Source organism: Andrena cerasifolii, chromosome 10, assembly GCF_050908995.1.
Source record: "Andrena cerasifolii isolate SP2316 chromosome 10, iyAndCera1_principal, whole genome shotgun sequence".
Lineage (NCBI taxonomy): Eukaryota > Metazoa > Arthropoda > Insecta > Hymenoptera > Andrenidae > Andrena > Andrena cerasifolii.
The window spans coordinates 1,074,873-1,092,648 of NC_135127.1; positions in this window are offsets into that span (position 1 = coordinate 1,074,873).

Genomic DNA, 17,776 nt, shown 5'->3' on the forward strand with positions numbered 1-17,776 from the left:
ATAATAGCGAATTCCCACGTAATCTATACGCAAGCCAACGGAGGGAAGTAGGCAAGTATTCACCTTGCTGGTGTTGACAATCTCATGCATCGGTGTTTTGTTGAAATTACATGTTACATATTGTTCGAATCATTATACAGGGTAAACTTGCCTAAATTGTACCCATTAAGGGCGGCATTCTCAGGCGCTACTTATTCCTAAGCAAATGCTTAAGCATTCGGCATCCTTTACTAGCTACTAGGTTAGTAGAGGATGCCGCAGGCTTAAGGATTTGCTTAAGAATAAGTAGCGACTGAGAACACTGCCCTAAGTATGGCTAACTGTTGTTTACACTTGCTACAGCTAGGGGCGCCTGTGACTTGTCTTACTTTAAAAGAATAGATTTAGGCAAGTTTGTTCTAGTAAATTGAAGAGCCAGATTTAGTAATCAGCTTGTATGCAGAATGTTTATTATTCACCACTTCAGAGAGTTATACATAAGCACATACTTTACCGCATTTCTATCACATTTTTTTATCACATATTTATTGTTATTTCCTACCCCTATGACCTGGTCGCTCATTTAGATTCATAATAAAACTAAACTATCCTAATCAAACTAAATGAATGAGTGTTTCATCCTATGATTTCTATGACCAACGGATGACAGTGTGATGCGGCGTGATTACATTTAGTAGGTGAAAGCATGATCGCACCTACCATGTGGATTTTTAGGTAGTGCAGCGAGAAGGTGGGTTAATAGGAGAGGGTGGACGAGATGTGCAAGGCTACACGGGTTGCTTTTTCGAGGGAGGATGGGCCATATGGAGAGCATACGGTAAGCAGGCTGCACCCACTCCCTCGAGGGTTTAGTTTAATCTACCTACCGTCCGCCAAACTACCGTCCGAGGAAATCATGTATCCTCGAAATATCGTCATAACTACGTTTCCGCTATTAATGCCTCTACTGTATAAAAATATGTACATTTAGTCGTGCGTTAGTTCCTCCGAAAAGCGCCCGACATTTTTCATGATTTTCCGAATATACGTATATACTACTAACGAAAATATTCATCCGCCTTTATGGAAATCTTAGGATAACAGGTAAAAAATTTACGGTTTTCGGAAACGTGCTTCCCTTTTGCATCAGTCAAGTTCACTTGGTTTTACTTCGTTCAGTTCCTTCAGTTTTCATCGAAGAAAGGAAGACACTGTTTAATAGACGTTCCCGGATTTTGTCTCTCGCTTGCCAACTGTCCCAGGTGTACATGTCTGAGAACGTGGGCAAAAGGCCCAAGAAGACTCGAGGCGTGTGGCTGGCGCGTGCTGCTAGTCCTCGATTCCGTTTCCCCGCCCTGAAGTTGCTTCCGATCGTTGCCTACCATAACCAGCATCACCACTGCCGCCCGTTGCCGTTGCCATCGCCATCGCCATCGCCTTCGCCACTACCGCAACAGCCACGGTCACGCTTCTCGAACACGTGAAGTGAGCTATCGCACTTAATACTTTCGTTCCTGCTCACGAACTTATACTACGTACTTACACGTATGTAAGTGTAACTTTTTCTTCGGCTCGAAGCTTTTAGCCTTTCGATCCTTTAACACCATTTACAGTAGAATTTTATTTACGTCAGAAGATATATAATTTAATCAGTTTTTATGGGAAAACAGGTCACGCAGACTTCGTGGATTAATTAATTAGGTTGGCCACCGATATTATACCGAAATATTTATCCGCAACACACATAGTAATTTTACCTGCTTGTTTTCAAATTATGGAAATCTGAAATATACGTAAATCGCTTGTTCCTTTCGGCGATAATTTTATCTAACTGCCGTGATTTTCGAAACCACCGATAAGTGATACAACACTAATGCGCAGCGTTTAACCATTCACTTCCCAATATTACGAGTAGATATTTTCTTACCCGAGATTTTACTGTATTCTAAACTCGTTACTATTGTACAGGAAACTCAATTATATCAAGTTCGTACCATCTTACAATTAGTATTATACGATCTGTGCTTATTTTTCAAGTTGTGATTCGCGTGAAGATATTCGAACATACTATACTACAGAGCGCTTCAAAATATTGTATCTGAACAATAACGCTGTAGATTTTTAGCTTTTAATATTGAAATTTGTAAAAGTGATAATTTCCTGAAGATTTCTTTGTCTCATTTTCGACATGTAGTAATCTAGAATTTTTTTATAAAAATTGTGGTAAAATTTCAATAAAAAAAACATTGTAATACATTCATGCGTTTTTCATAACGCGTAACGATTGGATTCTTTAGATGAGAATGGCAGTCGTTTAAAAATTGTTCTGCGCGTGAGCCACCCAGGTATGTCAAAGTTAGGGATTGCAAAATTACCGACTTTATTAATTACCGGCAATTCGGTAAAATTTTCAATCAAAACCGGTATTTTTTTTAAGGTATCTATACTGTTATATAAAGAGAGTCGATTTTTGTTTGCGCAAAACTCAAGACCTATTGAACCGATCTTCCTGAAATTTTAACACGATATTCCTGGATACTCTACGATGGACATAGGCTATGCAGCATGTCTAAGAAACGCGTTATTAAGGCGAAGAAGCGTCTGGTATGTGCTGCGCTGGAGGGAAAATAAATCTCCCAAAGGAGAGAATGTTATCTTTTCCGAAATATTATGAAGAAATTAATTTTTTTTCAAAATACTTAATTTCCTTAAAAGATATTAATTCTAATAAACATGAATCAGTCACGCTAATATCTCGGGCGAAGCCGAGATGGGGGACGCTGGTTGAAAATAAAAGAGTAAACATTACAAGAAAAACTTTTTTTGAACTCTAAGCGAGCATTATAAAAAATATATGAAAATAAAACTATTCTGAACATAAAATATAAAATGATGTAACGCAAAATAGATATATTTGTGTAACCATTGACAATACTTATTAATATGGATCGTCACCACGGAAACAATGAAAAGAATCTTAACTTACATACGTAATTAAATATTTATTATTTAACAATTCTTTTTAACAAATAAGCGCACAAGAAACATAATTCGTCTGAACTTTGGTCTCCCGATCGCGACCTAATTTTTGTACAAAATAATCCAGCCACGGATAAAGCGCTCTCAGATTCTACACTTGTTGGTCGTCGGGTAGGTATTAAGAAATCATATGCCATTTGTATATATTTTCTCCTTACTTTTTCTACTTGAAAATACGTCCATTTTTTGATGACTTGATTCAGATTTTTAGTTTTCTTTTTTATTAGTAAAAAATGCTCGGTGTATCGTGGTAAGATTTTGAAGGGAACACTTAGGACAGGGGTGTCCCTTTCATAAATCCTTCTTGTGTCCCGTTCATAAATATGACAACACAATTGAAAATCTAATCTCTACAGTTACAATATTAAACAAAAGATTATGTAACATATGTCTTATTCTTCCTGAATCAGTCAGTAATAATAAAGAAATCAGTCATTGGTAACAGCACTTGGCAAAACGTTCCGAAAAAGAATATAAACAATTTTACTTTGAAGCACGAAAAAATTCAACCCTTGTATCACCGTCATCTTTGAAATGACAGCGACTTGCAGTTAGGCGTGTTTGGGCATGCACTATTGTTGCTACAAAATGAAAATACTTTCGTCGTGGAAAGATCCTTTATCTTTCAGATAGCTGCAATGCCCCTTTCATCCCACCTCTCCCCTGCAACGTTTCTGTTGTCTGTTATGTAGATTCGCAAATTGCTCAAAGGATTATATTCAATTTATGCATAAAATTACCCACCATGAGTTTTGTATGTACCTAGGTGACATTCATTTCTTATTCCCGCTTTAAGGAAAAAGTGACACGTAAGTATGTCATTTGAACAATCACGAATGGAACTATATAAATGAGGAGTTTTTTGTTAAAATTTATTGATTCATTTTTGGGGTAGGTATCGCAATAATTATGAATTTCTCCAAGAAGGGATTATAACAGAAATTGACATAGCTAACAAGTAATACAATTATAAGGTACAGTGACTCGCATTAATATTCGGACACTTTTTAAAATCGCATAACTTTTTTAGAATTGATCCAAACGACTTGAGTTTTTTTTGAGAAGCTAGAAGGATTAGTTTGCTAAATGACGTATTTGGTCGTTTTGAAAAAAAAAATGTATTTGGTCGGAATAGCGAAAAGAATAGTAAAGGTCGATTTTTAAACTTTTTTTTGTGAGCTTGTAATGGAAATTAAAAAAAAACCCGTTTGTAGATTGCAGTGAGTTGTATACGTACCTAAAATTTCATCAAAATCGGTTAACGTTGCTCCGAGCTACAAACGTTTAAAGATCGCAGAGTAAGGTCGAGAATCGCGAAAATTCCCGAAATCAGCGAAAATTCCCGAAATCAGCGATTCTCGACCTTACTCTGCGATCTTTAAACGTTTGTAGCTCGGAGCAACGTTAACCGATTTTGATGAAATTTTAGGCACGTATACAACTCACTGCAATCTACAAACGGTTTTTTTTTTAATTTTCATTACAAGCTCACAAAGAAAAGTTTAAAAATCGACCTTTACTATTCTTTTCGCTATTCCGACCAAATACATTTTTTTCAAAACGACCAAATACGTCATTTAGCAAACTAATCCTTCTAGCTTCTCAAAAAAAAACTCAAGTCGTTTGGATCAATTCTAAAAAAGTTATGCGATTTTAAAAAGTGTCCGAATATTAATGCGAGTCACTGTACGTCAATTATACGTCGTTTCAAGGCGTTAATTTTTTCCTATTTTCTAGAAAAATAATCATTTAAGTATGTATCTACAACCATTCAAAAATTATAACCTACTATTCTGTACTTTGTACGATGAGTACTTTCACCTCTCCCTGCGTCTTTCCTTGAAGCCAGAATGGAAAATTAATGTCACATATTGATGGCCCTTCGATAGAACTACAAATCTGCAAAAGTAGAGGAAAATCCACCGTGGGTACCTAATTCCATTTGTAAACTGAATACAGGGTAAACCAACCAGTGAATGACCGAATTGTTGAATCTATGGACCTTTGAGATTAATACTTGAATATATTTATGTATAACAACAACAAAAACTGTTGAAATTGCATTTAAATTTATTTTTCTTGAAATTTCTATAAAAATAATTACTTATTCTTATCGTAATTTTAAAAAAAAAATTATAAAATGCAAAACGTGGAGAAGCCCAGTAAATGACCGCCAAACTTTTAATAAGAATTGTACTTATTAATGTTTGCTTAATACGCGTAACTAAAAAGATAGGATATTAAAAGTGCAACTACACTTCATTTATAAACATATAATAATGTTTAAATTTATAATTGACATTTCTTTGCCTAATGGTCATTCACTGGTATGCGGTCAATTACTGGTTGGTTTACCCTAGGGTAAAGGACCCAATTACTGACACCTAACCAATTAGTGTCACCTTAAGCTATTTTACTTAAAATAACGAACAAATAAACGTTGTAAAGTCATACACAATAATAATTATGTAATTCAACCTATAATCTATACTATAGATTATATACTATACTATATATTATATACTATACTATAGATTATATACTATACTATAGATTATATACTATAGTTTATTTATTCGTTATTTTAAGTAAAATAAACGTAAAGTCATACACAAAAATAATTATGTAATTCAACCTATAATCTATACTATAGATTATATACTATACTATAGATTATATACTATAGTTTATTTATTCGTTATTTTAAGTAAAATAAACGTAAAATCATACACAAAAATAATTATGTAATTCAACCTATAATCTATATTATAGATTATATACTATAGTTTATTTATTCGTTATTTTAAGTAAAATAGCTTAAGGTGACAGTAATTGGTTAGGTGTCAGTAATTGGGTCCTTTACCCTAGTCCGAAAATGCGGAAGTTCAAGCTGCCTTACAATTAGTAGATGTTAACTGTAAATGCTTTCAATGCGTTTCATTGTTTACATTATCTACTTGCAGCATATAAACGTATAGGCACTGTGTACATTAAATACTAAATTCAGAAATGTTAAACTAACTCGATTTTCGATTGAGAATAATGAAAGTACAGTTGAATAGGCCGAGTAATTCGTGAACACGCACCAGATGTTCTAAAAATAATACTTTGAAAAATAACGTCATAATCCTTGTTAGGTTTTGCCACAGACGTGGCGTTGAAAGGATCCTCCAAAAAGGGGAACTACCTAACTATACTTTATAAATGTTAACTGCTTCGTAACTATGCTTGCAGTAATCGTGCCTACCAGAACGAACGTATTAAGCATTGGAAACGAGAAAAGTACGGGGACTTAAAAGTGGGGGAAAAAGCAAAGAAGAAGGTGGATAGTTGGTCGGGTGCAGCTTCAAGCTCTATGTACTAATTTGTAACATTCTGAAAGTTCGCAAGAATGAATCGCCTGGCACGCGAGGCTATACGGCAACGTTTGTTCCACCCGACACGGTAGATCATTGGCGAAAGCGGCTTCTTTGATAATTCCAGGCTGTGTTAGCATTTCTATGGCGTTGAATTGCTTTGGTTCGTTTTACCGAAGCACCAAATATCGTTCGTATCGAGTCACCATTGTGTAACGCCTGTTCGACAGGTTAGGACGTTTAACCATTTATCTCGTCATTGACGTTAATTAGAGTGGTTTTGGTGGCGGTATAAATCTATTGTGTGAATCCATGTAATTCTGTTTGTCACGCGTACAACATCTTCGATGCATACACATACGCACAGAAAAAGTTACCATTTTTTCGAACCACCCTGCTTCCATTACTTTTCAATATCAACTCAAAACTGCAGCGCGTGCATAATATGGATATTCTGAAAGAGAATTAAAAGCTGTATAAAACCCAGTTACAGTGGAGCTTCTTTAACTAACAAACACAGACCCTACATAACGTTAAACAAGACAACCCACTTTTAAAACCCACAAAAAGGGGCTTTGAACATTAATAAAAAAATCTAATATTTTGTGGGGGCACCTTTTGCTTTTAGGACTACTTAAAAAGTTACTAAACGTGGTAACTTCTTTGTCGGCCCCAAAAATGTGTTACCCCGTTCAATGTCATATAACAGTTTTGTTTGCCAGTTAAGTAATTTCAACTTTAACTGGGTTTTATACAGCTTTAAATTCTCCATTACAATATGCATTTTAACATACCACAGTTCCAAATGTATGCTAAAAAATTTAAAAAATGGAACAAATCGAAAAAGTGGTAACTCAGGATTCGACACCATGGCTACCGATTCTTTTTTCAAATCGACGCGCGTTACGAAAAGTAGCACGTTTCATTTTTTCTACATACAGTTGTCCATAAGGAAAAAATGAGACGTGCTACTCTTCGAAATGTAAGTCATTTAAGGGGTTAGCTACCGTCAGGAGGTAGAAAAAAAATCGATTCTTTGGGAATTTATTTCAGCAAGTACATGCATATTTTTATGCACTGGTTTTTGTATTCAAATGAGGGACACTTTAGCAGGTTATTATATTATGTGTTGGTACAAAAATACTTAGTTATTGCAAAATTACAACTGATTTCCCGGAAGCTGTTTTTAGAACGGTGACCACGATTTCTCCAAAACCGCTTCACCAATCTTTCTGAAACTATGTAGGTTTCTTCTAGACATTCAAATCTAGTCTTAAATCGAAGCATTTGTTTTTCCAAAGCATAGTTTTTATTTTATGGGTGAAAAATGTGTGTTTTCTCAATGAAAGTCGATCATTTCACTTTAAACATTTGCCATTTTGTCCCAGATTAATATTTTATAAAACGGAACGATTAAAGACTAGATAAACTATTGTGCTAACTAAATCATCTTCGTTTTTTTATTTCAGATAACCCAGTTCCGAATAATGTTGGTCACCGCGAAGCGTGTTTCTAAAAACAGCTTCCGGGAAATCAGTTGTAATTATGCAGTAACTAAATATTTTTATACCAAAACATAATATAATAACCTGTTAAAGTGTCCTTCATCTGAATACAAAAGCCATTGCATAAAAATATGCATGTACTTTCTGAAATAAATTCCCAAAGATTCGATTCTTTTTGTTCCTCCTGACGGTAGGTAACCCCTTAATAATAATCCTGTGAGAATAATGTGTGCGAAATTTTCCCCTTCTAGCTCGATCAAAATAGAATGTGTTAAACGTTGGTTTCGATAACTAGAGCAAAATGGGTTATCATACCATCCATTTCGCATCGATATTTACGCTCTGTTTACACCCGAAATTTAGATTCTGATTTAATAAAAAATAATTTTTTTTAGTTTTTTTTTTTTGTGAAAATGGTCACATTCATCTGGATTAGTCAGGCATAATGAGCTGAGACGCATTTAGCGATCCCAGAGTTTACCGTTCGAAAGTTTTTAGGCGACAGACAAACGCACAAATCTTCGCTAAAATTTCTGTTTTATATATGAAGATTAAAAACTGAGAAAATATTCGTTGGAAATGTTCGTAACAAATTTCATTTCCGATTTAACGCTGTTATCGCCTTTCAGGCAGGGATCCATTCTTTCTAGTTTCCCAGGTAAAACAAACGTTTCAACAATATCCAAAAGAAACATCAAGAAAGAAATAAAGTTAAGAAGTTTAGTAAGTTGGCGAGTTAGAAATTATTATTTAACAGCAGCCACACAGTTTTATTTTATCTTTTATAGAAATATATTACACAATTGTGTACTACATTGATGTGGGGGAAACCTGTCCAAAACCGTATACACAAGGTTCTAGGTCCATATCTTTTTAAATAATAAAACAAATTGGGTAATAACAACGATATTTATTAAAGGGTTTCATATACAATACAAAAGAACAAAAATATAATTGAAAAGTTTAAATAGGGTACTTAATTGAACAATAAAACAAAACCTCTTCTTTTTCAGGTTTTGCCCACCTTATGGGGCAAAACCTTATAGTATATACAGGCTATGTTCTTCGCGACAATATACACAAAAATTAGTTTTATCTTTATTTTCTTTAGGTTTAATTGCTTGTCTGATAGTGTTTCTTTTATAATTACGTGGCTTCTTGCTGACACCTTTAAACAGAAATGTAACACTAGTTTACGAACCGTCGTTGGGTGTACGGTTTTGCCCCAAGACGTAAGAACCCACACTTTTGGTTACAGCTAAATATGAAAATGACAACAATCGGCCACCATCATCAAAATATAATAGAAATAGATACTGTTAATAGATATCTTCATGTAACTTACCTTCTAATTAGCAGAACACTGTATAGTCCACTGGAAGTACAGTCGAAAATAAAATCACAGCACGTAGAAATATAATAAATTTAATAATTTGCTGGAGCATATGTATTTCTCTACGAGGATCTGTTGCAACAATTGGCAAACGCGCGTGGGCATCGTTCATTTGTTTTCAGAAATAAGTTTGGTATACGGTTTTGCCCCAGTATACGGTTTTGGACGGGTATCCCCTAGTGACGCCACTATCAGTTTCCATGTTCCTTCAAAACTTGTGTATGAATTAGGTATCTACTTTCTACTCTTGTCTCCTGGTCAGGTTTCCTTTCATTAATGTTTGCAATGGCCAGAGAGCACATGATACGTTATCGTAAGTTTACACATTACATGTGTCTGCCTTGGTCTGAACAGTTTAGAACCTAATCTGAACGTCCTGAAGACGTATGTACACATGTACTCATATGTATGTACATGTATAAGCATGTACACCAAGATGATGTTTAAAAATTAAGTGTTTATTAAGTTGCATTTTATTATAATATGACACCATAACATTCATTAGTAAAGAGGCAGTTTTCAACTGCTGTAGTAGGTACCTACATAGTTCCGATGCAAGCATCCCGACTGTCAAACAGAGGGTTGTGTTGTGGTTCGAATCCTATAGAGGACTGGTATTTGTTTCTTTTTCCTTTCTTACCCAGAGTAACAGAGTAAACCAGAGTTTCTTCATCTGCATTTTCACGGAGATATGAATGTGACATTCTGTTTTTCTTTTGCGGTAGGTACCTACGTAAGTTACAAAAAGAAACACGAATAAACAAAAGTCACATGAAGTTGGGTAACATCAAGGTATATCAAGGAGGGCTGGCACTATTTGTCAAATTTTTCGGTATTCGAATATTCGAATACTTCAGTTGCTCAATTATTTGGCGAATATAATCCGAATATCCAAGTATTCGAATACTATTCGAGTATCCAAGTATTCGAATACTATTCGAGTATCCAAGTATTCGAATACTATTCGAGTATCCAAGTATTCGAATACTATTCGAGTATCCAAGTATTCGAATACTATTCGAGTATCCAAGTATTCGAATACTATTCGAGTATCCAAGTATTCGAATACTATTTGAGTATCCAAGTATTGGAATACTATTCGAGTATCCAAGTATTGGAGTACTATTCGAGTATCCAAGTATTCGAATACTATTCGAGTATCCAAGTATTCGAATACTATTCGAATATCCAAGTATTCGAATACTGATGTATTCGAATAGTATGGTATGAATTATAAAACAAGTTCTTTGGGTTCATTTCTCAGGGTGAAATCTTGTAAGCTAATTTTCACCCATTTCACACCACACTATTAGGTAAGTAATACATCAGTATTAGAATAGTATTCGAATAATAAGATTCGAATACTCAAATATTCGAGGTTTATTCATAACGTTCGAATACTTGTAAAATATTCGAATATTAAATTATTCGAATAGTCCCAGCCCTAATATCAAGGTGTTTGGTTCAGAGACAATCTAAATTTTCGTTTGATTTGGTACTGGGAAAACAAAAGATTCACGTTCAAATTCATTGTCTACCTATGTATGTTACTGCAATTCAAAACATAGAAGATTTAAAGGAAAGAATCCGCATAACATGTAAAAAATATCACCGTGCGAGCTACCTATGTTTACAACAGGATGAATGGCAATTCGAACACTTATTGTAATCGAACGTTTACAAGTATCGCGACCTTGCATAACTAACAAGGGGAGGACACCATGAGGTAGACACTGATTTTGATGAACCTTGGCACGATGAATCTATGTTGAAAATAAGTAAATAGGTGTCCGAGCGTTTCTGCCAATGGGCCTTAATAATAGAGATATTTACATGGAAATTATTAAAAATTTCATAGTGGCCGTGGGGTTTTAATGGGTAAAAATATCATACTACCCTGGCGCCCCCGGGGGATTCCCCTCTGAAGGAGTCGGGGTGCCTTTTGAAGAGTTCCACAAGTTAAAAAAAATTTATAAAAAAATTTATGAAGTTTTTTTTTAACGTGGAGATATCTTCAAAAGGCACCCCGACTCCTTCAGAGGGGAATCCCCCGGGTGCGCGAGGGTAGCGTGGGATTTTTACTCACTAAAATCCCACGGCCACAATGAAATTTTTAATAATTTCCATGTAAATATCTCTATTATTAAGGTCCATTGACAGAAACGCTCGGACACCTACTTACTTATTTTCGACATCGATTCATCGTGCCAAGGCTCATCAAAATCGGTGTCTATCTCATGGTGTCCTCCCTTTGTAAGTTTAACCAACTGACTTTTTATTCGTTACTTGTGTTTTCTTTCCATAACTTGTATAGTTGTTATATTTGAAAAAAAAATCTGCACAACTCTGTCACGCGAACAGTCAGAGTTAGATTCCCGTTACAACTTTTAACCTTTTCCTGTTCTTTTCAGTATTTTCTCATCTATGTGCAAATGTAATTATATTTCATAAGCAAATATCATGTGAGAAATATTGAATGAATTTTATGATACATAGGTATCTAGGTATATTCGCATGAAAAAAGTATTTGTTTATTTGTAAGTTTCAGATTTAATTTAATTTATTAATGTTTACAATCTCTAGTATGATATTTGTCATAGAAACGTGTAAATCACAGTGCAGAAAAGCATTTGTAGTACATGTATATTTTTTTATGTGAATATATATTTTTGGGTAATACAATTTATGTAACATTTCGTAGCGCATCTTTTTTAAAAAATATAATAAATTTGACGGATAAATGGAAACAGGTATCTATAGAAATAAAATAGAAAGAATGTTAAAAACGTCGTAACGGAAATTGCATCCTGTACGATCGCCTCAAAGACTCCGGCAAAGACTTGTTAACAAATTAATATGATTTCTATTACATGTAACGCTAGAACTCCCCGTGCCAATATTCTGTAAACTATTGAGTATTAGGGCTGGGACTATTTGTCGAATTTTTCGGTATTCGAATACTATTCGAGTATTCAAGTATTCGAATACTATTCGAGTATTCCAGTATTCGAATACTATTCGAATATCCAAGTATTCGAATACTATTCGAATATTTAAGTATTCGAATACTTGGATATTCGAATATTTAAGTATTCGAATACTAATGTATTTGAATAGTAAGGTTTGAATTATAAATCAAGTTCCTTTATTTCATTTGCCAGGGTGAAATCTTGTAAGCTAATTTTGACCCACTTCGCACCATTCTGATGTATTCGAATAGTATTCGAATAATAACATTTGATTCAAATATTCGAAGTTTATTCCTAGCATTCGAATACTTGTAAAATATTCGAATATTAAATTATTCAAATAGTCCCAGCCCTATTGAGTAACCGACTTTATGTTGATGATCAATGCCAGTGCTCAAACTCAAAGGCTCATTGAAATAGACAAAACGAAGGACGGTTTAACCTGAGAAACCTGCAGTATCCTTGTAAGTTGTAAACGTATCATTGGCATAATCTTAAATCGACCAAGATCACTCTTCTGTTTCGAACTTATTAACAAACTATCGTTTATTTATTTACTATTATGCATGTACCTAAATTGGTCGCATAATTGCAAAATGTATGATTCATACCTATTTATTATTTGAGTATTTTCTAGGGCCAGTACTGAATAGTGCACTTTCGTTAATTTTAATATATTAAACGTTTATGAATAGGATTTCTGTATGATTCGTCAAACACATATGCAATTTAGGTGATTAATTTAAATTATTTCTTTAAAACAGCCTGTGACGTTTGAAATTATATTAAATCCTCCAAACCTTTTGTAACCTTCTGTTTTGAATGTACAAATGTCAACCTCGGCGGAATATTTAAAAAAATCCATTGTAATTTTCGCTTCAGTGATTCTTGTCTGATACTTAATTCTTTAATTAAATATATTTAACACAGGTCTACTTCCCCAGCTAACCCCATTTCTCGTTTTAATCCTTCAATATAATAACCATGACCACGTTTCAATTTAATTGCCAACACTTTCCTATAGCTCGAAAACGGGGTTAGCCGATGTAAACGATTTTAATTTAAAAATGGGGGCTTTTATGGGTTTCGGTGAAGATGGCATAGATATATGTATACTGCGTCGGTACGTTTCACAGGTCCCAAATACCGATCCCTTGCGTTTTACCTAAGTTCAGGGTAAAAAACCCTTCTACCAGAAGCTACCTCCTCTACAAACCGATGAACAGCCTGTGAAATAAAAATATATATATGTATACTTCATCCATGCGGTACCATCCGACCTATTTTCGTATGCTTTTGAATATTACGTACAATTTTAATAATAGTGGTACTTAACGATTTTAGAATTAAGTGTTTTTATGGAAAATATTTCAATCCTCTGAACGAAATATAGATACATACGTCGGAGAGGTTTTTATAACTTACGCGATTGTCAAAATTGGGAATATAGATCGACTTACTATTCTTGTATGTATAAATAGATAATGTGGTTTTTCGATGAGCTAATTGTGAGTCTATAACGATACAATTCGACAGGAGGGTTATTTATTTCTTTGGTACACAAAAATTACTATACAGTGGCTCACAGCCATAATCGTACACTCTTTAAAATCGCATAACTTTTTTAAAATTAATCCAAACGACTTGAGTTTATTTTAGAAGCTAGAAGGATTAGTTTGCTAAGTGACGTGATTCTTCGTTTTAAAAAAAAATACACTTGGTCGGAATAGCAAAAAAAAATAGAAAAGGTCGTTTTTCAACTTTTTTTTGTGAGCCTGTAATGAAAATTCAAAAAACCCGATTGTAGATTGAAGTAAGTGGCATACGTGTCTAAAATTTTATGAAAATCGGTCAACGTTGCTCTACGCTATAAACGCTTAAAGATCGAAGAATAAAGTCGAGAATCGCGGAAATTCCCAAAATCTTTAAGCGTTTATAGCTCAGAGCAACTTTAACCGATTTTCATGAAACTTTAGACATGTATAGAACTTACTTCAATCTACAAACGGGTTTTTTGAATTTTCATTACAGGCTCATAAAAAAATTAAAAAAACGACCTTTTCTATTTTTTTTTTTTGCTATTCCGACCAAGTACATTTTTTTCAAAACGACGAATCACATCACTTAGCAAACTAATCCTTCGAGCTTCTAAAAAAACTCAAGTCGTTTTAATGAAAATTTCACATTTTATAGACAAAAGTATGACCCTTAATATATACAATGTTTCTTTGATAAAAAACATTTCTCTACTGAAAAAAAAATTCTTCAAACCCGTCCTACTTTTTTGCCTCCTAGTTGTACCTATGTTGCCCCTTGAGGTGGGGGTAACAAAGAACATATGTATTTAGCATGTCATATTGTATAAGCTTACTAAGGAAGCAACGCAAACTGTGGCGGTGAAAATTGTTGCATGTGGAAATTGTTTTTAGAAAGGGAATAGGAAATTTAATAGAAACATTTAAAAGGGTTGTAAAAATTATAGCGGAAGAATAAAATATATATCGTTGACTGATCAATAACAGAAATTCGTCAATAACGTTTATTCTTACCTAACATAAGTATGCTAGGAAAAAAAACACATTATTTAAGCCATTTAAGGGATGGCCTACTGTTTTTAACATTTTTGTGTTTGTCCATGCATAGAAAGTTACTGATGCTACACTACCATGCATACTAAATATAACCACACATACTATATATCTACTATAATCAGATACCGAGCATAATGTGAATAAAAGTACTTCGGAGGGACTGTATAAAACTGATATAATACGAATTACTGAAAATTTTAGTCAGGTAACAAACTGTATCATATTAAACTCGTATAGAATCTTTCAAAACCACTGTAAGGTAGTGTATTTATATTCAGGACCACACAGGTAGCTCGCGCGCATTAAGTTTTGCATACAGATTCCGCCAACAATCAACCGTAATACTATATTCAATTTTTATATCGAATATTAAGCAGTGCCGTATTCTGTTACCGGCACTACTACTCCAAGCCCTTTTCAAATCTTATGCTCTCGCAACCGAAATCAATATAAACACTTTTGTCGTGGTACAATTTTATAATTTATTTATTGACAATAGCTTGCTCCCAAATGTTTCGCTAAATACTATAACACACATGTTTCGCCGGATTAATTCTATCATCTGTATTTCATTTATATGGATAAGTAGGTATCGGAGTATGCTTTTTCATTCCCAAAGATCCCTAACCGAGTCAAATACATCAGTGACGAGCAACTGGCGGCCCGCGGGCCGCATTTGGCCCGCCAGCCGCAGACCTGAGGCCCACCTGAACATCGCGATATCTGTTTTTCATGAACGAGCTTGACAATATTAGGCGATTATAATATTAAGTATATATTAATGTGTATATATTGCTAATAAACGGTACATCGAAGTTAAAACAAAAAAAGAACGTTTTATTGTAAATCAATGTCAGAAATAACAAATTCAGCCCGTAAATTAAAATTCTTGAATTAGTTATATTTACGTATTTAATATTGCGGCCCGCGTAGAGTAGTAGGTTTCCACTTGTGGCCCAGTTCTGACAAAAGGTTGCTCGCCACTGAAATACATGACGTGTAAAAAAAATGTGAGCGCGTTTACAACTGGCTGTCCTAGCGGGAAATCCTTTGAAGCGTCTACTGAAGTAATTACGAGTGACTTATAAGAATATGGTAAGCCCTTCATTTATGAACTATGATAAACTGCGTCTCATCTACGGTTCGGAGATTTGCCTCCATGATTTATGCTAATACCACGGACCTACCTCAAAGTATCTTCTACTAAACGCTCTATTAGGCTTAAGTTAATTACGAGACTACTTTTCTGTGGGTTGGTCCGACGCGATCGTTACCACATTATAGTATGTATATTACAAGCATAACGATGCCAACCGTTCCCGAATTATATTTAAATGATCAATGGTGGCGGGAATTGTAATCCAGTGTTTGCTTTGCCAATTCCTATGTACGCACTTGCATACTATTATCTAGATATATTAATTTACCAGCGATGGGCCAGAACTAAGCTGGTTTTTGTAATTTTGAAAACTGATTTTTTGAGACAGTTAAAAATGAAGTGTTATATCTACATACGACGATTAATGACTGCTTGAACTACAGAAGTTATACATATGATCATAAATTACATACAGTAACAATACATTTCGCTGCTTGGAATTGATAGTGGCGTGATTCGGGAAATGTCAATTTAAGGGGGAAATCCTATTTTTTGGGCTAAAATTGATGATTTTTTTTTAAGAAACTAGCTCTTTGATTCATCTGAACTTTGCACCATGCTCTTATACATCTTTGAAGAAATTGCAGTTTTTTTTATATTTATTTTTAATAATTAATATAGGAGTTATGCATATTTACCTTTCAGGTACTCTGAAACAGAGAAATGAAACAGCATTTTACTTTATACATATGTAGCTTCAGTATGTAGCTTCATATTTATTTTCTTACATAGGAAAATTAGCGCAGAATTGGATGGCAACAATTATAGATTCAGCCCTATCAGTTTGAAAGCTCACCACTCTCCTCTGTCGCGTGGAAACAATTACGATAAGGTGACTGCCCCAATTTCTGCTCACGTCCCCATTTCTGCTCATTCCGTATTTTTCATATTACTATATGCGTTACGTTTGTACTATAGTTGCAACAAAATAATTCTAAATTATTTAAACATTTACGCGAGTGTTGCACGAGCTTGTGGCGATACATACATCGCTATTCTTCATGAGCAGGAATGCGGACATTTTTTAAATATTTTATTATATATTTAATTACAAATTACTAATAGTTAAGCATCTTGAAATATCTTTCTTAAATAGTTTTCGAATTGGTTGATTTATTATTAAAGAATTAACCAATTGCTCTGAAAATTCTTTACACCTTCTTTATGACGAGCTACCTCTTAAGGGGTTACGCCACCCTGAAAGTTTTGAAAACACGATTTTTTTTTCTTTGCATTTTTTTATTGCGTGAAGTTTTAAGAATAATTTAAGTCATTGTAGACGCAAAAATTCCCCAAAATAGCCGAGTTATAGGCTTTCAACGAGGCGTGGATGTCGATATTCCGCAGCAAGTAGCGACCATTCTACTTTTCTTCTTTTGCGTTTTTCTCGAAACTACATTTTCAAAGATGACCTATCAAATATCTCCAAAACTTTATGTCCGATTGGGTTCAAACTTGGCACGCATATTCTTAATGGTATTATCTACGATCTAGCATATCAGTTTTTTCATCCTATACCCCATTCGTTTATAATTAATGGTTTAAATTCGTTTTTTCATGTGAAAAACGTATAATTTTTTTCACTTTGCTCTCATTTGTGCAATAAATTTTTTGTCTCAAATCCCTATGCTACATCGTAGGTATTTTATTAAGGAACGCGAAAATCATCGGGTTTTTGATTTCAGACGAACATGTTCGTTATAATTTGTTGGGTTAGTCACGCGTGTAACGGCGGGCGAGCTTCGCGGGAGAACAAATAACTCGGTCATTTCTTAATATTTTTGT